This window comes from Tamandua tetradactyla, chromosome 10, assembly GCF_023851605.1.
Source record: "Tamandua tetradactyla isolate mTamTet1 chromosome 10, mTamTet1.pri, whole genome shotgun sequence".
NCBI lineage: Eukaryota > Metazoa > Chordata > Mammalia > Pilosa > Myrmecophagidae > Tamandua > Tamandua tetradactyla.
Genome location: NC_135336.1, coordinates 105504772 through 105514511, shown reverse-complemented (window position 1 = coordinate 105514511; position 9740 = coordinate 105504772). Strand labels below are relative to the sequence as shown.

The window sequence follows — 9740 nt, the reverse complement described above, 5'->3', positions numbered from 1 at the left end:
GCATGCAGCTTTGGATCGGGGAGTGTGCTGGTTTGAAACTGTTATGCACTTCAGAAAAAAAAGTGAATTCATAAGTGAAAAGCACCTATGAATTTCTCACCATAGGGGGAAGTCACTGCGATTATCTGCCATCTGAGAAAGCAAAGGTCCAGAGCATGGGCATAGCTCACAGCTAGTAAGGCTTGACAACAAAATTCTAAGCCTGTGTTTGTCTGGCTGAATGATCATGCTTTCAATACCATGCAACACACCCCACAAGTTCAGTTGCATGCCACAGAAGTCAATTATGTTTGTGCCCACATGGAAAATGTTCTGTTGGCAAAATTTATGAGTGTTACTACGGATTCAAAGGTAACTTGTTTTGCCTGGTTTTCACCCCAATATTTATTGGAAAAATAAATCATAGCAAGAGTCAGGAAGCGAAAGCATTGCTCTTAGGTAACTCCAGTCATTTCTTTGGGGGAAAAAAAAGGTGCTTTTTTTCAGAACGGAAATACCTTTGTTGGTTTATTTTTAAAGAAGTGCACAGATTCAAAATTATAAATATATAAAGTATAAAAAGAAGATCCTCTGTAACCCCTCTCCCCACTCTGTAAGAACCACTGTAAATGGTTTTGTATAATTAGAGAAAAGAGAGATTGCACAATGTGTGCTGCTGTGTACTTGCTTTTTTCACTGGTAAGGTATCATAGATATCTTTCCATCAATACATTCTAATGTAGCACATCCTTTTTAGGACTGTAGAATGTTCCATTGGTGGATGTAACCTGATTGAACAAGTCTCCTTCAATAGCTATATATGTAGTTTCCAATGTCAGGATACAATAACCCTTTTCCAGATACCTATACATCCATCTTCTTATGTCTCGAAGCAGTTCCTTGGGACAGATTTAAAAGGCAAGTGTTAGAAGACAGGTGTCATCATGCTTGTCATGTTTAGACACACCCACCAGAGAGTGAAAATTCACATCACAACAATACAACCCTCTTACTTGGCTTTGCCTGTGTCTCCCAAGCACCCTTGAGGCCCCCCAAACTCAGTATCTGGGATGGGGAAAGGACACAGAATGTAGGCCATCTTACTGCATCCTTCAGTTGCTTCTTCTCACATTTTTTGTGCCAGTCTTATGAGATGTCAACAGCCTAGGTCCCACACTCAGCCTAGGAGAACCTGGGCTCGGACCGAGGTGACGAGACCTCACCAGGTCCATGCCAAGGACCCGACTCCCATCTCTGGTGCTGCAGACACTGTTGCCACCACCCATGGAGGCCAAGCCTCTCCACTGCCGCAGGAATGGCCAAACTCAGTCATGTCCTGACTTTTGTTCTTCTGCCCCAAGACCACAAGACTAGAAGAACCCACCTTCTCCTGCAACAGCATTCTCATCCTAAGCTGAATTGGCATTTCTGCTTTCTCTAAACTTCAGATGCGTTCTTTCCCAGAAAGCTTCTCAACTTTCAGATCAACAGACACCCAGCTCAGACCACATCCCTAGACTTTGGAAATGCCCAGACCCATTGCAATCATAGTATGAGAAGGTTGAGAGTCCTACTGTCCCCCTGCCACAGGCTGTTGAACCTCAGTCTGCAGGAGGTGATGAGTAGCCACTCAAATGGGGAGTGTATCACTTTCATGGGGAGAAGTATCGAGAGCATCACCATGGGCAGGAAGCTGATGTGGATAGAGAGACAAAAAGGACATCTCAGGAGTAGGATCAGGGGAAGCAACATTAAATCAGGTGCATTTAAGAATCTTGAACTGTTAAAGCTGGCAGGTTCCTCAGCTTGTGCATTAGTCAGCAATGCTATAGGAACAAACAGGTCCACGTGCTTCTCATTCCAAGATCCAAGTTCAAGGAGTATCCCTGTTCTGGCACATGCCATTCTCAAGACAAGGGGAAAAGAGCAAGAGAGCTGGAAGAAATGCCCACAATCCTTCTTGGAACTTTTGCTCACTGGCAGGCTAAGTCCCGTCTGCTCACATTCCATTGCTTGAAGCATGCCCCATGATGAAGCCCACAGTCAATGGAGCAGCGAATGATCCTTTAGCAGGTGAGCTGGTTTGAAATTGTTACATACCCTAGAAAAGCCATACTCTTTTAATCCAATCTTGTGGGTACAAAGCTATTACGGGTGGGATCTTTTGATTAGGTTGTTTCCATGGAGAGGTGACCTACCCAATTCTGATGGGACCTTTTGATTCGTTGTTTCCATGAAGATGTGTCTCCACCCATTCAAGGTGGGTCTTAATCAGCTTACTGGAACCCTTTAAGAGGAAAATATTTTGAAGAAAGCTTAGACACAGATGTTTGGAGATGCAGAAAGAAAATGCCCCAGGAGATGCCAGAACCCAAGAAAGTTGTTTGAAACCAGAAGCCAGGAGAGAAGGACAGCAGGCATCACCCTGTGCCTTCCCATGTGTGCTGGTTTGAAAGGAAGTATGCCCCCTAAGAAAAGCCCTGTTTTAATATATATCCCATTTCATAAAGATAGAATAATCCCTATTCAATACTGTATATTTGAAACTGTAATGAGATCATCTCTCTGGTTGATGTGATTTAGTCAAGAGTGGTTGTTAAACTGGATTAGGGGATGACATGTCTCCACCCATTTGAGTGGGTCTTGATTAGTTTCTGAAGTCCTATAAAAGAGGAAACATTTTGGAGAGAGAGATTCAGAGAGAGTGACACTATGAAGCAGAGAGTCCACCAGCCAGCAACCTTTGGAGATAAAGAAGGAAAATGTCTCCTGGGGAGCTTCATGAAACAGGAAGCCAGGAGAAGATGCTAGCAGATGATGCCGTGTTCGCCATGTGCCCTTCCAGATGAGAGAGGAACCCTGACTGTGTTCGCCATGTGCCTTCTCATTTGAGAGAGAGAAACCCTGAACTTCATTGGCCTTCTTGAACCAAGGTATCTTTCCCTGAATGCCTTTGATTGGACATTTCTATAGACTAGTTATAATTGGGACATTTTCTCAGCCTTAGAACTCTAAACTAGCAACTCATTAAATTCCCCCTTTTTAAAAGGCATTCCGTTTCTGGTATATTGCATTCCTACAGCTAGCAAACTAGAACACCACGTGACAGAGGAATCCCAGATACCAGTAGCCTTTCCTCCAAGAAGGTATCCTCTTGGTGGTGCCTTAATTTGGACACTTTCACAGCCTTAGAATTGTTACTTGTAACTGAATTAATCCCCTTTGTAAAAGTCAATCCATTTCTGGTGCATTGCATTCTGGCAGCTTTAGCAAACCAAAATAGCAGGGAAGGGGGGAGTCACTTATTGCTGGAACCAATGCCCCTGATCACAGATGGCACGTCCCTAGCTCTGTTATACACGTGAAGAAACAGAGGCACAAGAGGAGAGCGACTTGCCCATGACCCCCACACCGGTTAGTAGCAGAACCAGGACTAGCATCAAATCTCTTGCAATGAATCAATCTTCTTAATTTATCTTGGAGTTTCCCAAAGTAGGGTCCAAGGGATATTAACAGATGGCTGTGGGAAGGGAGTTCTCTATTATAAGTCTTGTCAGGGTCTCTATATACATTTGGAATTTATGACTCTCCAAGTCCAGCAAGTGGGTGTTGACTTTCCCCAGTTTTTTTGACTGTAGAGTCCTCGGTCGGGGAGCAGTCTCTGAGATGAGTGCTCCTGGGAGTGCTCATCGGGAAACATCGCAGCGCCACACCACCTCATCAGATGAACTTTAATTTACCATTGGGAAAATGAGCTTAAGGTTTTAAGCTGCTATAAAGAATGCTTTAAAATAGCACAACCTTCATTTAAAATTTTCACAGCTCAGAAATAGACACAGCTTTCATTTTTGAGAACAGTCATATTACTTTGTAAGATCATCGTTAACTTCAATTTTTTTTCCAATTTCATTTCTTTTCAGAAATGAAAATGCAGTAATGTAATGAAACAGGTATCTGTGAAGTCTTTGGCAGATGAATTATGGGTAAGTGAAAAATGCTTTTGCCTCTCCAACAACAGCTTTTTCTTTTTACTTTATTTAAACAACAAATATTACATATTGTGTCTCAAAGATAAAATATGTTTTAAAAAAACAAAATCCTGCATTTTAGTGAGATGATTGTAACACATTATATCATTCTCAAGATTTCTTAACAAGTTATAAATGGACGCTGGTTTGGGCCATGGTGCTATTTCTGAAAAGGTTACAAGAATTAGATCATCTCAAATAATTAGGGTATTTTTTCCCATGATGATTCTTTTGATCTGGAACAAATGTGAAATTAAAATAAACTTTATATGGTTTTGGATTTCCACAAACCCTTCGAAAAGGAAAATCCTATTCAAATGACTCAAAAATAAAATTTTCCCTTAAGCAACATTTTCTGACATGGGAATCAAGATAATAATTGAGGCTAGGATGGTGAACTCCCTTGTGCAGGGCCCCACGGGGCAGCTCCACAGGTCACGAGCTCCTGTGTCAGGAGAGGCCTGAGGCCCCTGAGCCACTCACCTGGGACTTGGGTTCTCTCTGCTACATCTTGCTGGCTCACCCTGCAGGCCATGGGCCTGGCTTCTTCTTGGGGTAGATTGGGTGGTCCCAAGTTGTCCTTTATGGTCTACAAAAAATGCCCCCTTATAATTTCCACCTCTTGGGGGAAGACAGACAAGTCTAATTCCTCTTTCGCATGATCATTCCTTCAAATATTTATAGACGGTCATCTTTGTCCCGTGTCTTCTCTTCTTCAGGTTAAACACCTACAGTTCAGGAGGTGCAAGGATAGTTCAGTGGTAGGATTCTTGTCTGCCATGCAGGAGACCTGGGTTCGATTCCTGGTCCATGCACTTCCCACAAAACAAACCAAAATTCCACAAATGGTGCTGTAATAATGGGATACTCACATGGAAAAATGATGAAATGTGATCCCGCCATACAACAACAACAAAAAAGTAAGCACTTGCAGTTCTTATGCTGTTCCTGGAGTGAATATTTCTGGGGTGTTTGGCTGCTGGAGATCTAGGTTTAAAGGAGCCCCATGGGTCTGTGATTCTAAGATGGGGTGTATATGCACTAGCATTGCTTCCTCCCCAGGGCCTGGGTCAAGGAGAGGACAGGAGGTGTCAGATCCCCTCCTCCACTGTATCACCTCACCACAACTGTGTCCCCACATCACCATGGCCACAGAACAAAACACCAGCCAAGCCACATGTCTGGGTGGCCTTTCCACCCTGTGGTGAATGGGCTCGTGACTCTTTTTAACATATGGGAGATAAGCATCATCTGGCCATAACCTGAATTCATTCAATCAACAGATATACATATCTATTCACATGGATACAGACACACATAGATATACACCCATTTAGACCATATCCATGCATGTAGTAGCTTGGAGATCTGTATCCCAGAAAACACATGTCCTTAAACTTAATCCATCCTTGTGGGTGTGGATTCATTGAAAGATGTCACTTCCGTGAAGGTGTGGCCCAAATGAATCAGGCTGGGGTTTAATCTGGATGACCGGCGTCATTTATAAGCAGAGTGAAAGTCAGACAGAGGGAAGCCAGAGGGAGCAGCCAAAAATTGAAAGCCAACAGAACCCAGAAATGAGAGGAGAAGCCAGAAGAGACTGCCATGTGCATTGTCGTGTGACAGAGGAGCCAAGGCCCAAGAGTCACGGGTACCCAGACCCAAAGCACCTCAATCTGCTATGAGAAAGCATTACCATGATGAAGCCTTGATTGTGGATTTCTCCTAGCCTCAATCTATAAGCCAATACATTCCAGTTGTTTCAGCCAACCCACCGTATAGCATTTGCTTGAGCAGTCAAGAAAACTCATTTAGTGCACTTGCACAGTCTTTCCATTGCTGCTCCAGGATGACGTGGCTTGTCGTTTTTATTAGTGGCATACACTTAAAACAGGGTTTTAGTTTGTTTTCCAGATAGCATTTAAAATATATCTAAAACATCATAAATCTTCGAGATTGAGTATCAAAAGAAAAACCTGGCCGAATTCCTCCTTGACCAGATTGCAGACATCTTCAAATACTACTTGGCTTATTTTCTCACTTCCCCACCCCATCCAACCCTGCTTCTACGACCAGTTGGGAAAAAGAATAAAAACCGTTTGCAGAAGTGCTCGGTCAGCCCTTCCTCACCTCTCTCCAGGGCTGTTCAGGGAATGTGACAGGTTTTCGATCATGCATCTGGAGCCCTGGACTTCCTGCACTTGGCACATGATCTCTGCTAATTGCTTAGGTCCATCCACTTCCTGGCCCTCACCAGTGAACAGTGAGCCCATTGCTCCCTGTAGGAGAAAATCACGTTTTAATGAGCACACACCACACTCAGCCTCCTGTGTCCACGGCTCCATACTAAAGGGTGCTCTCCAGGGGATAAATTGAGATGTGTTGAGTTACCCTATGGAGCCCAGTGACCTCAGGCGACATCTACCTCCTCACCAGCCCCCAGCCCCCAAAGGTGTCAAGTTCTGATCCCCAGATGCATAGACTCTACAGGACTAATACACAAATGCACATCATGATGTATGGAAAGCAACAGGCATGGGTCACCCGCCGCTTCTCACTACTCGAGATGAAGCCAACCGCAAAGTCAATGAGCCACTTACCTAATTTACTGGGTATCACAAAATGCCGGAATACGTTATGGAATATTTTAGGTGTTTGCACTGGCTTTGTCAGGGTAACATTGTGCTTCCTAAAACGATGCCAAGGGTGTCATCGACACCCCCACCTCCACACATCCGTGAAGTTTGTGTAATAGCAAAGGGTGCCTAAAGCAAACAGTATGTGTTCCGAACGGATTCTCCTAACGGGGCAGCAAGAAAATGCTTGCTACCTGAGCTATTTCTGCAAGTCAGCGAAGCAAGCACTTCAACATGTGGGTTGCATTATCCTCAGAGCTGAGGCCAGTCTTTTAACACGCACTAAACAGAAGTCTGCAGGAGGGGAGTTTAATAAAACTGCAACTTTCACCAGTGCATACAGGCAATAAAGAGTCAAGCATTCTGAATGCTTAGGAAGAGGCTAATTGCCGGGCCACTGCACCGCTAAATGAGGATTGCTCCAAAAGACGCAATCACCCTGCAAGACAGCTGCTCAGATAACCCTGTGGTGCAGGCTTTTGAAGCAGTGACACAAACATGTGTGTGGCTCTGAAGCTCCCCTTCAAAGGCGTGATTTGTGCAACTCCTGACTTCCTCACCATCTGCTAGACCATGACAGGAGATGGCTTCTGTTCCTTAATGGATACGCATTCCAACCCTCATGACGCTTGCTGACGTGGAAAGGGCCTGTCTGAACTCCATTAGTTTGGCCCTAGAAAAGTCGCTTCAATATGTTAGTATTTACAGTTATGCTTTTTGATTTAATTGAGGTCATTACAAGGAAGATTGCTTCTGTGTTTGGACTGAAAGCTTTGCCAAGGGCGGGACTCATATTGTCTCCTGAGAAGCCCAATAGAAGATCTAACAAAAGTTTGTTTTGGTTTTCTTTTTTATGAATATAATGCCAGGGACGGAAATGCCTCTTAAAACATTGCTGGGTTCCCCTCTTTCTAACAGTGACAATTACTCTAGGAAGTTTAGAGCCAAATTCTGGCCCTGCCTATCATAGCTGCTTTCTCCTCCTTTTTTTTTTTGTTCCATTAACGTTGCCGGATATATTGAGTTTATTTATTTATTTATTATTACATGGGCAGGCACCGGGAATCGAACCCAGGTCTTCTGGCCTGGCAGGCAAGCATTCTTGCCTGCTGAGCCACTGTGGCCCACCCCACTGGGTTCATTTTTAACAGCTTCCAAGCCCTTTTGGAAAAAGATGGAGTGTAAGTAAATAATACTAAACATCACCAGTCCCATAAACACGTTTTGCTCTGTAGTTCTGTGTGAATCATCTGCATCTTCAGACCTGGGGAAATCCCCAGGAACCGGTGGCTATTTCCCACCAATGACAAAGTTTGTAAATCCTGGCAATTTGGATGGAGGGCCCCTGACAGCTCAAAAATGTTTGCGCTCTCTGACTTTGCAACTGGAAGTCAAGCATCAATGAGTTTTTTGAAAGTGGCAAATTTTACCCCCACCCAATCCTGAGAAATAATGGCCCAGGCTGTACTGTTTCCTAGAAGAGAGATTTCCTATAAGAGCACACCTCCCATCCACCCCAACCCCTGAATTTTAATTCCCAGCTATAAACTCCATATCGCCGCTGATTAAAAAGAAAAGCTGTTTCTAGAAGGGCATTAGCTCACTAGAGCAAAAGCCTTGCAAGAGGGTAAATAAAATCTTCTGTTTTCCCCTCTTTTCAATGACAGTATCTACTAACCTCTTGTCAGCCACACACAGAAGCTGGGGAGGAGGCTGGTTAGTCCCAACCAGGGGGTTAAGAGTTTTCCTATTAAGGACATGGTGGGGTGGAAAGAAACTTGAGTTCTGTATGACTGTGGAATTATCCTTGGTGTACTGTCAGACGGGTCAAGGATTCTGATCTCCACTCTGCTCTCTGTAGTTTTGTGATCATGAGACCTTCAGTTTTCTTGTCTTTGAAGTCAGAGATCTGTTTTAGATTATCTCAATATCTCCTCTCCTTCTTGAATCCTCATTGAACTAACCTTGTCTAGAACTGAGACCACACGCCTGTCGTAAGGGGAGTGTTCCAAAATACCCACCAGGGGGCGCCTGATTCGCTTCAAACCGCGGCCCGGGGCAGGACAAACGTTGTGGCCAGGCTGGGTGACCACAGCTCTCGCAACCAGTCCTGGAAGGCTTCCCGACACTCCAGGATGGATCGCGAGGCTCTCCTGAGGGTCAGGCTAGAATCGCACCCTCTCCTCTACCAACCTGCTCTGCAGTTTCTCCACACCTCTGAGCAGCTGCTCTTGACAATACGCAGATTTCAGAAATGTCTGGCATTTGGTAGTTTGGAGCCAGCTGTCTACGGTGGGAAACATCTTTTCAGTGCATTCCCTTATGAGTCCAGTTGAAGCCAAGAATCTGAGAGCTGGTTGAAATTGAAGAGAAAAAAAAGTCCCTGTCTCTTGTCCCCGACCCCTGGACGATGAGAACTGGGATTGTGACCAGTGCAACAACACTGGACTTAGAGATGGAAGTCACGGCGACCCTGGGGGGCGGAAGGGGGGCAGGGGACAGAGGGATGGGACAAGGCACCGGTGTTATTTTCCTGGTAGTATGGGTTGAATTGTGCCCTCCAAAAAGGTATATGAAGTTCTACCCTCCAGTCCCTCGGAGTGGAAATAGGGTCCTTTTGATGGAATTAAACAAGTTAAGGTGAGGTCATACTGGAGTAGAGTGGGTCCTTAATCCTATATGACTCGTGTCCTTATAGGAAGGGAAGAGGCGGCATGGACAGACAGACAGAGGGGACAATGCCTTCAAGTGCTCCTGCCACATCAAATGCATTCAAAAGCCATCCTCCTCCGAGTCTCCCGATTCCCATCAATATAACCCCATCCTCCAGGCTCAAGGGACCCAGCATCCCAGCCACCCTTGATCCTTGCCTCCGGCGTGGCCACACCCAGGCACAGTCTGGGGGACTCTCCCTCTCACCCCCTCCCCTCCTCTTTCTTGGCTTTGCCCCTGGCCCCTGCTGGACACGGGGCTGCCACCCACCCCACCGCACCCCTCCGCACCCTAATCTGTCTTGTGTTCATTCTGATGTGGATTAGCCATCAGAAAACGCCACTTTCACAGATGACCCCCAGGTCCAAACCCTTTGCAGTGCTGG

General features: G+C 45.1%; 1 long non-coding RNA gene across 1 annotated transcript in view; it reads right to left on the bottom strand.

The window, feature by feature from the left end:
* Positions 1-531: 531 nt before the first annotated feature.
* LOC143648109 (uncharacterized) overlaps positions 532-9740 on the bottom strand; it is a 74075-nt gene continuing 64866 nt past the window's right edge. The window contains exons 3-4 of the long non-coding RNA XR_013158371.1: positions 6138-6286; positions 532-878 (exon numbers count right to left, since the gene is read on the bottom strand). This is a non-coding gene — a long non-coding RNA (uncharacterized LOC143648109). The remainder of the gene's footprint in view (positions 879-6137; positions 6287-9740) is intronic.